Source organism: Penaeus vannamei, chromosome 9 (assembly GCF_042767895.1).
Source record: "Penaeus vannamei isolate JL-2024 chromosome 9, ASM4276789v1, whole genome shotgun sequence".
NCBI classification, from domain to species: Eukaryota; Metazoa; Arthropoda; class Malacostraca; order Decapoda; family Penaeidae; genus Penaeus; species Penaeus vannamei.
Window position 1 is genome coordinate 27,151,879 of NC_091557.1, and position 10,000 is coordinate 27,161,878.

The window sequence follows — 10,000 nt, forward strand, 5'->3', positions numbered from 1 at the left end:
CTGCACAATAGACCGATGGACAAATTAGCTCCCCTCGCCACCCTCCGCAAGTACTAACTAAAGAGCTAATGCACCCACCAGCATTGGGTTGCCATAGATGTGTGATCAAAGACATGGCTAATGAGCGTGAAATAATCAATAACCATACCTCACCCTGTTCCTCGCCCAAACACTGCGTGGCCACAGGTCATCAAAAGAGGGCAAAGAAATACTCTTAGCTGCTCTCCGGATGCGATAAGGGTTAAGAATATTGATCTTGAGGGGGAGGGGTTGTGCGAGGTAAATGATCATGGGTATTGATCTGATAATTATATTTAGCTTTCCATCGTGTCTGAAACACGTAAATTTAGCTTTAATTGCTAATGCACCCCAATAATAATAATACAATGCGATGAAAAGGATGACAAAAATCGCCATGTACTCAATATACCTTTATTATCATCTTCAAATATACACTAGCACAAACAACTAGACATGCTTAAATCATACTTGGGCCATATGTCCATCCCCTGCGTCAACTAAAAACTAACATCTTCCTCATCGCTCATGACGATGATTACCGAGTTGCCACGAACGTCGCCTCTCCCGGGTGGGGTCGGGCGACATCGATGAGTGCGAGAGGGTGTATTCCGGTAACGAGTATGAAAGTGCAACCACTTCCCATGGCGACGGCGCTGCTATCTCGTCCCGAGGTGTAACCAAACAAGAAAAAGAATGCTATATTAACCAACACTGAGTTTTTAAGATGTTGATATTATACAAATATAAGGCATTTGGCAAAATCCAATTCTCACTCCATTTATGCATGCAAAAAATTCACTCGCAAAAAAACATACATGATAACTTTTATCACAAATGCGCAATATAACAAGGGAAGTCCTCACAAGAATAACAGAAATGACTTATCTTCGTGGGCGATTACTACCTTTGAGACCTCCACTCATCTTTTAACAAGTTATAGCAGTCGTTCTTATATTGCCAATGATTCTTCACAATAACTATACAATTCAGCGAAAAGGATCATAAAACTCTTGTTGCAGGCAATGTCTTTATAATGGCTTTCAGCCTTCCACAAACGCACATCTTAACAGGCGACAATGCAATATAAGAAAATTTGAATCGAGTTTTAATCGACTTGAATTTAATACGCAAATATAAATGTGGCAACCACCTTCTCGCATATTTGTACATGTCGATGTGTCACATTTGCGAGATAATTATCCCGCCACACAACCGATACGACATTTCAAAACCTGCCCGTTCTCCTATATATACAAGCAAGCTTGCGAAAATTTGTAAAAGTGCGAATTATTTCATAAACTTGCTTGAGGGCATAAATTCAACCAAACTTTACTTCTCGATCTCCCGCAATCGTTTTTCTCACCTGCCCACAAATATGCGGTTAAAGATCGAACTAAGTAACCTCTCCGTCGGCCTACTGTAATTAACTTTATCGAGAAACGCTCATCTAGACACCATTTTTAAAAAGTAATGCATAATTACCTTTGATCAAAAAAATCCCTGTACAAAGAGAAACAACTATTTTTACACCGACATTGAATAAAACTTACTGCTCGACCTCTTCAATATTCTCTGATAAACTTAATATTCATACATGTCACATTACGAAACACTGATATGTCTAAACATCCTCGGCTAAGATATAATGGTTCACTAATTAATTCACTAATTGCCATAACAATGAAAACTGTTGAAAGGTTCCTTAGAACAATTTATCTTTTAGAAAAATGTATAAAAGAGGTTTTAAGCAATTGTAATACATTTTTTTACGTTTTAGCCATAGGCTCTGTATCTAAATGAAGACGTTTTAGGATAAAATGATAAAACACGTTTGCCCTTCCTGTCATAGTTTTTATCATTTTACATGTATTACGCACATTTATGCACCATATTTTAAGTAATGCATACATTTTCATCAAGTTACTCGCTAATTGTCGTAGCGACGAAAACCGTTAAAGGCCCCTATAAACCGTTTTCACCATCAAAATAAAAGAGAGAAAAAATGTATAAAAGAAGAAGGTCAAGTAATCGTTCAAATACTATTTGCCGTTTTAGCATCAGGTTCTTTATCAAAGCAAAGGACTTTTATATGATATGAAACAGTTTAAGGATAAAATAACTCTTTTGTCATAGAGCTTTTATAATTTTACGTCTATTGAACATAGATAAATTCGCCTAAAACCGGGATTATCAACCAAGGATAAATTTACTCCAAAGGAGTAGAAAGTGTATATGACAGCCTCAATACAATAGGTCTTAGCAGCTGGCATGCGAATTTCCATTTCTTTTCTTAAACCAAGTCATCAGCAACTATATATTTTCCATAATCAGCATATTACTTGCAAACAAAGGCACTTACTTTTTCTTTCTATGCGTCTGCATTAGACATTCCTGATTTTTACATGGCAGTAAAGGGGTATGCGGCGAGCAACATAGAGACAGGGAGGTAAATTATAGAGGAAAGGTTAAAATTACACACCTAAAAAGAAAAAGTGGCAACCGAAGCAATATCTTCATTACTTTTTCCATTAATGGCAAGGAGAAAACATTCGTTTGGGAAAAAAAAAACGCTTAATGTCATAATAAGGAAGAGAAAAACGTCCTTTTACATAACTCAGAGGAAGAAAAAAAAAGACTTTACTCAAATCCAAGAACGACTGAAATATATATATATACATATGGGTGGAGCATATTTTTTGCAGGTCATGAAAATACAGGGCAAAACCATTAAAACGTTCTCGCATTGCTGTCGTCTTTAACAGAAGACATGTATATTATCAGTAAAATAAGTTTTGTGCAATTGAATACATTTGTCTTTTCTGTAATAATAATACAAAAAGTCAATTTGCTCATTAATACTACTAATGTCTTATTCCTTTAAAGATGTCCTCCTAAACAGTGATGATGCTTTGTCCAATATACAGATGATGGAAGACCTTACACAGACGGCGGAGAATACCGCGACTCGTCACGAGCTATTGGTCTCACCAGCATACTAGGCGAAAAAACAAACAAACAGAAGTACTCGTCTCGACTCCATTCGTGAAGAATTGCTTGGTTAATGAATATTTCGCCTTTAAATTGCACCCTTTTCAGTCATTTGAGCAAGGTAAAGCCCCATGTTCTAGATAGGCAGAATGACACACCTCTTTGCTGGTCCTCGTAGCACATCCTTCTACACACCTGTTCGTTCCGCTAGTTCACGCAGTCTGTTTCCCCTATCAAACATGCCATACCTTGTTGGTGGATCCTATCCTGGCCCCACCCCCTCGACTATACGAGATGGTCAAGAAAAAAGTAGTGATTTTGATCATAAATGTAGGTATAACATGACTTCACACGGCACTGAATATGTATCTCCAAGACTTGATATGTATTTGGCGATGCGTGTAATCATACGAGTATCGAGCTTGGAGGTCCCTTGTGAATAAAACGCAACGATTTTATAAAACCATAAGACAGTAATATTTCTTGATAAGTATTTAAAAATACTAATAACCCATATGGTTGGTTGGAAAGAAGGGCAACAAATTGTCAAAACCATATCTCAGAAACGAATTAGTTGCCAACTAATTCCATCGTTTTACTTCTCTTTCCTCGCAATTCATCTTCCTTTCCGCACACAGATACACGATGATAGGAGATGACTTGCAGTTTTTTCTGAGATGGCACCTCCGACATCGGTTACGGAAGTGTCCTTTGTTGAAAAGAGCATTTACATAGAGGTTTATGGATATTAACCTCATCCGAGTCATTCCGTAATCATAGTTTCTCAAAATTTATTACGTAAAAATATGTCATCATTCCTGTATGACAAACCTTGCTTACCTATAACGTCAATAGTTTCATAAAACCTTGTTGTATAACGAAGAAATTAACAACATTACTAAAAAAAAAAAAAAGTTTTAACGTATTTTGCCTCAGAAAGGATTTTCATTCAGCAGATAAACGGTTTGTTATCACTCACCTCTGCGAAAGAGGTGGGTAATAGTGCGAATTATTTATAACAAATAAGGGTGCCTGAGAAAAAGAATTTTCATTCAGCAGATAAAAATGTTTGTTATCACCCACCTTCGACTTGTTTGTTCAGAGTATATTTCTCCCTGTAATACTAGCTGCGGCTTAAACAAGGCATATTACTATACGTTTATTTCCGCACGCGTCGCACTCAGCGCCGGCGTTGCTGCGCGCGAGAAGTACAAACGCCCGCGACACCGACGGCTCGCGGCGGCTGCGGCGGCTGCGGCGGCTGCGGCGGCGGCGGCGGCGGCGACTGCGGAAAGTAAAGACGCATGCGACGACCGCGGCGGAGGCGGAGGCGGCGGCGGAGGCAGCGGGCGGGCGTCTCGGGGAGGAAGGGCGGCGGGGGATGGACTGGAGTAACTTTTAAGAACCTACTCATTACATTTTCAAATATTTTTCAACCTTCCTTATGTAGAAATGAAAAACACTTTTATATACAAATAAATCTTGTTGACTACTTTAGTCTTTGATAAAGATTCTTCATAATACCCAATGGCATGAAAAAAGACGCCCAAGAAATCATGTTCAGATGACCCGCTTGCCATTCCAGACCTACTTGTACTCCGTGTTTTACCTTTGAGTAGTAGGCTCTATTCTGCAAGAATCTTGTCAAACCTGCTTTTAATAAATATTACAGTGTTAAAATCACACTCTGAACAGGTAAGTCGACGTGGGAGGTATACGATGACACAGCCGTGGGGTGTCAAACACGCTGCTCGAGGGTCATATCCTCAAGGACGGGCCGCGGGACATTGCTATTTCAGTCTTACAATCGACCGTTTTACATCTTTAATTAAGCCAGTCCTTCGTTATCTAAGATTATCACTTACACTCTATTATTGTCTCCTACGGCTTTACGTCAACCATATGGTCGTTCCGTCGAGTCGACTCTGGCCTGCAAACTGTATATTAGGGTAAAATTTGACTCCCTGGGGTAAATGAGACTGACATAGACGGTTTATCTATTGATTACAATGCAAAAATTACTGAAAATAATCTTTTAGGCATCGAAGGGTTATCTACATAAAGTCCATCACCAAAATTTTGTTAAAATATTATCTTTGACATCGAAGGGTAACCTACATAAAGTTCATCAAAAATTTTAAAATTTTAAAACATTTACATGTTTTTACCCACGAAAATTTGAGAAATACCATGTATTGTAGCAACTAGAGCGCCCCCCGCCCTTCCTCCCCGAGACGCCCGCCCGCTGCCTCCGCCGCCGCCTCCGCCTCCGCCGCGGTCGTCGCATGCGTCTTTACTTTCCGCAGTCGCCGCCGCCGCCGCCGCCGCAGCCGCCGCAGCCGCCGCAGCCGCCGCGAGCCGTCGGTGTCGCGGGCGTTTGTACTTCTCGCGCGCAGCAACGCCGGCGCTGAGTGCGACGCGTGCGGAAATAAACGTATAGTAATATGCCTTGTTTAAGCCGCAGCTAGTATTACAGGGAGAAATATACTCTGAACAAACAAGTCGAAGGTGGGTGATAACAAACATTTTTATCTGCTGAATGAAAATTCTTTTTCTCAGGCACCCTTATTTGTTATAAATAATTCGCACTATTACCCACCTCTTTCGCAGAGGTGAGTGATAACAAACCGTTTATCTGCTGAATGAAAATCCTTTCTGAGGCAAAATACGTTAAAACTTTTTTTTTTTTTTAGTAATGTTGTTAATTTCTTCGTTATACAACAAGGTTTTATGAAACTATTGACGTTATAGGTAAGCAAGGTTTGTCATACAGGAATGATGACATATTTTTACGTAATAAATTTTGAGAAACTATGATTACGGAATGACTCGGATGAGGTTAATATCCATAAACCTCTATGTAAATGCTCTTTTCAACAAAGGACACTTCCGTAACCGATGTCGGAGGTGCCATCTCAGAAAAAACTGCAAGTCATCTCCTATCATCGTGTATCTGTGTGCGGAAAGGAAGATGAATTGCGAGGAAAGAGAAGTAAAACGATGGAATTAGTTGGCAACTAATTCGTTTCTGAGATATGGTTTTGACAATTTGTTGCCCTTCTTTCCAACCAACCATATGGGTTATTAGTATTTTTAAATACTTATCAAGAAATATTACTGTCTTATGGTTTTATAAAATCGTTGCGTTTTATTCACAAGGGACCTCCAAGCTCGATACTCGTATGATTACACGCATCGCCAAATACATATCAAGTCTTGGAGATACATATTCAGTGCCGTGTGAAGTCATGTTATACCTACATTTATGATCAAAATCACTACTTTTTTCTTGACCATCTCGTATAGTCGAGGGGGTGGGGCCAGGATAGGATCCACCAACAAGGTATGGCATGTTTGATAGGGGAAACAGACTGCGTGAACTAGCGGAACGAACAGGTGTGTAGAAGGATGTGCTACGAGGACCAGCAAAGAGGTGTGTCATTCTGCCTATCTAGAACATGGGGCTTTACCTTGCTCAAATGACTGAAAAGGGTGCAATTTAAAGGCGAAATATTCATTAACCAAGCAATTCTTCACGAATGGAGTCGAGACGAGTACTTCTGTTTGTTTTTTTTTTCGCCTAGTATGCTGGTGAGACCAATAGCTCGTGACGAGTCGCGGTATTCTCCGCCGTCTGTGTAAGGTCTTCCATCATCTGTATATTGGACAAAGCATCATCACTGTTTAGGAGGACATCTTTAAAGGAATAAGACATTAGTAGTATTAATGAGCAAATTGACTTTTTGTATTATTATTACAGAAAAGACAAATGTATTCAATTGCACAAAACTTATTTTACTGATAATATACATGTCTTCTGTTAAAGACGACAGCAATGCGAGAACGTTTTAATGGTTTTGCCCTGTATTTTCATGACCTGCAAAAAATATGCTCCACCCATATGTATATATATATATATTTCAGTCGTTCTTGGATTTGAGTAAAGTCTTTTTTTTTCTTCCTCTGAGTTATGTAAAAGGACGTTTTTCTCTTCCTTATTATGACATTAAGCGTTTTTTTTTTCCCAAACGAATGTTTTCTACTTGCCATTAATGGAAAAAGTAATGAAGATATTGCTTCGGTTGCCACTTTTTCTTTTTAGGTGTGTAATTTTAACCTTTCCTCTATAATTTACCTCCCTGTCTCTATGTTGCTCGCCGCATACCCCTTTACTGCCATGTAAAAATCAGGAATGTCTAATGCAGACGCATAGAAAGAAAAAGTAAGTGCCTTTGTTTGCAAGTAATATGCTGATTATGGAAAATATATAGTTGCTGATGACTTGGTTTAAGAAAAGAAATGGAAATTCGCATGCCAGCTGCTAAGACCTATTGTATTGAGGCTGTCATATACACTTTCTACTCCTTTGGAGTAAATTTATCCTTGGTTGATAATCCCGGTTTTAGGCGAATTTATCTATGTTCAATAGACGTAAAATTATAAAAGCTCTATGACAAAAGAGTTATTTTATCCTTAAACTGTTTCATATCATATAAAAGTCCTTTGCTTTGATAAAGAACCTGATGCTAAAACGGCAAATAGTATTTGAACGATTACTTGACCTTCTTCTTTTATACATTTTTTCTCTCTTTTATTTTGATGGTGAAAACGGTTTATAGGGGCCTTTAACGGTTTTCGTCGCTACGACAATTAGCGAGTAACTTGATGAAAATGTATGCATTACTTAAAATATGGTGCATAAATGTGCGTAATACATGTAAAATGATAAAAACTATGACAGGAAGGGCAAACGTGTTTTATCATTTTATCCTAAAACGTCTTCATTTAGATACAGAGCCTATGGCTAAAACGTAAAAAAATGTATTACAATTGCTTAAAACCTCTTTTATACATTTTTCTAAAAGATAAATTGTTCTAAGGAACCTTTCAACAGTTTTCATTGTTATGGCAATTAGTGAATTAATTAGTGAACCATTATATCTTAGCCGAGGATGTTTAGACATATCAGTGTTTCGTAATGTGACATGTATGAATATTAAGTTTATCAGAGAATATTGAAGAGGTCGAGCAGTAAGTTTTATTCAATGTCGGTGTAAAAATAGTTGTTTCTCTTTGTACAGGGATTTTTTTGATCAAAGGTAATTATGCATTACTTTTTAAAAATGGTGTCTAGATGAGCGTTTCTCGATAAAGTTAATTACAGTAGGCCGACGGAGAGGTTACTTAGTTCGATCTTTAACCGCATATTTGTGGGCAGGTGAGAAAGACGATTGCGGGAGATCGAGAAGTAAAGTTTGGTTGAATTTATGCCCTCAAGCAAGTTTATGAAATAATTCGCACTTTTACAAATTTTCGCAAGCTTGCTTGTATATATAGGAGAACGGGCAGGTTTTGAAATGTCGTATCGGTTGTGTGGCGGGATAATTATCTCGCAAATGTGACACATCGACATGTACAAATATGCGAGAAGGTGGTTGCCACATTTATATTTGCGTATTAAATTCAAGTCGATTAAAACTCGATTCAAATTTTCTTATATTGCATTGTCGCCTGTTAAGATGTGCGTTTGTGGAAGGCTGAAAGCCATTATAAAGACATTGCCTGCAACAAGAGTTTTATGATCCTTTTCGCTGAATTGTATAGTTATTGTGAAGAATCATTGGCAATATAAGAACGACTGCTATAACTTGTTAAAAGATGAGTGGAGGTCTCAAAGGTAGTAATCGCCCACGAAGATAAGTCATTTCTGTTATTCTTGTGAGGACTTCCCTTGTTATATTGCGCATTTGTGATAAAAGTTATCATGTATGTTTTTTTGCGAGTGAATTTTTTGCATGCATAAATGGAGTGAGAATTGGATTTTGCCAAATGCCTTATATTTGTATAATATCAACATCTTAAAAACTCAGTGTTGGTTAATATAGCATTCTTTTTCTTGTTTGGTTACACCTCGGGACGAGATAGCAGCGCCGTCGCCATGGGAAGTGGTTGCACTTTCATACTCGTTACCGGAATACACCCTCTCGCACTCATCGATGTCGCCCGACCCCACCCGGGAGAGGCGACGTTCGTGGCAACTCGGTAATCATCGTCATGAGCGATGAGGAAGATGTTAGTTTTTAGTTGACGCAGGGGATGGACATATGGCCCAAGTATGATTTAAGCATGTCTAGTTGTTTGTGCTAGTGTATATTTGAAGATGATAATAAAGGTATATTGAGTACATGGCGATTTTTGTCATCCTTTTCATCGCATTGTATTATTATTATTGGGGTGCATTAGCAATTAAAGCTAAATTTACGTGTTTCAGACACGATGGAAAGCTAAATATAATTATCAGATCAATACCCATGATCATTTACCTCGCACAACCCCTCCCCCTCAAGATCAATATTCTTAACCCTTATCGCATCCGGAGAGCAGCTAAGAGTATTTCTTTGCCCTCTTTTGATGACCTGTGGCCACGCAGTGTTTGGGCGAGGAACAGGGTGAGGTATGGTTATTGATTATTTCACGCTCATTAGCCATGTCTTTGATCACACATCTATGGCAACCCAATGCTGGTGGGTGCATTAGCTCTTTAGTTAGTACTTGCGGAGGGTGGCGAGGGGAGCTAATTTGTCCATCGGTCTATTGTGCAGTTTGTTTTGCTACAAGCTTAAACACGATGAATAGCTATGTGACCTAACTCACGCCGGAAATGACCCTCTTTCGACCTGAGAAGGAGGGGGGTTAGGAGGTAACACCTATTATTGGATCAATACCTTAACCTCTGTCAGCAGCTGTGTACATGTTTGTTTGTTTGTCTATTCATCTTCTTCCTCTTACATGTTGAGACATGAGGTATAGCCATTATCATTGCTTTTGGTGAGGGGGTATGTGGGGAAGCTGGAAGGGGTGAATCACCTGTAACACCTGCAGATTGGTGCTTGTTTGTTTGTTTGTCTGCTTCTTCTCTTCTTCCTACAGGAAAGGGGGAGGGTGTGGAACCTGTGGCACCTGCTCTCAGGTTGATAGTTTGGCCCATGTC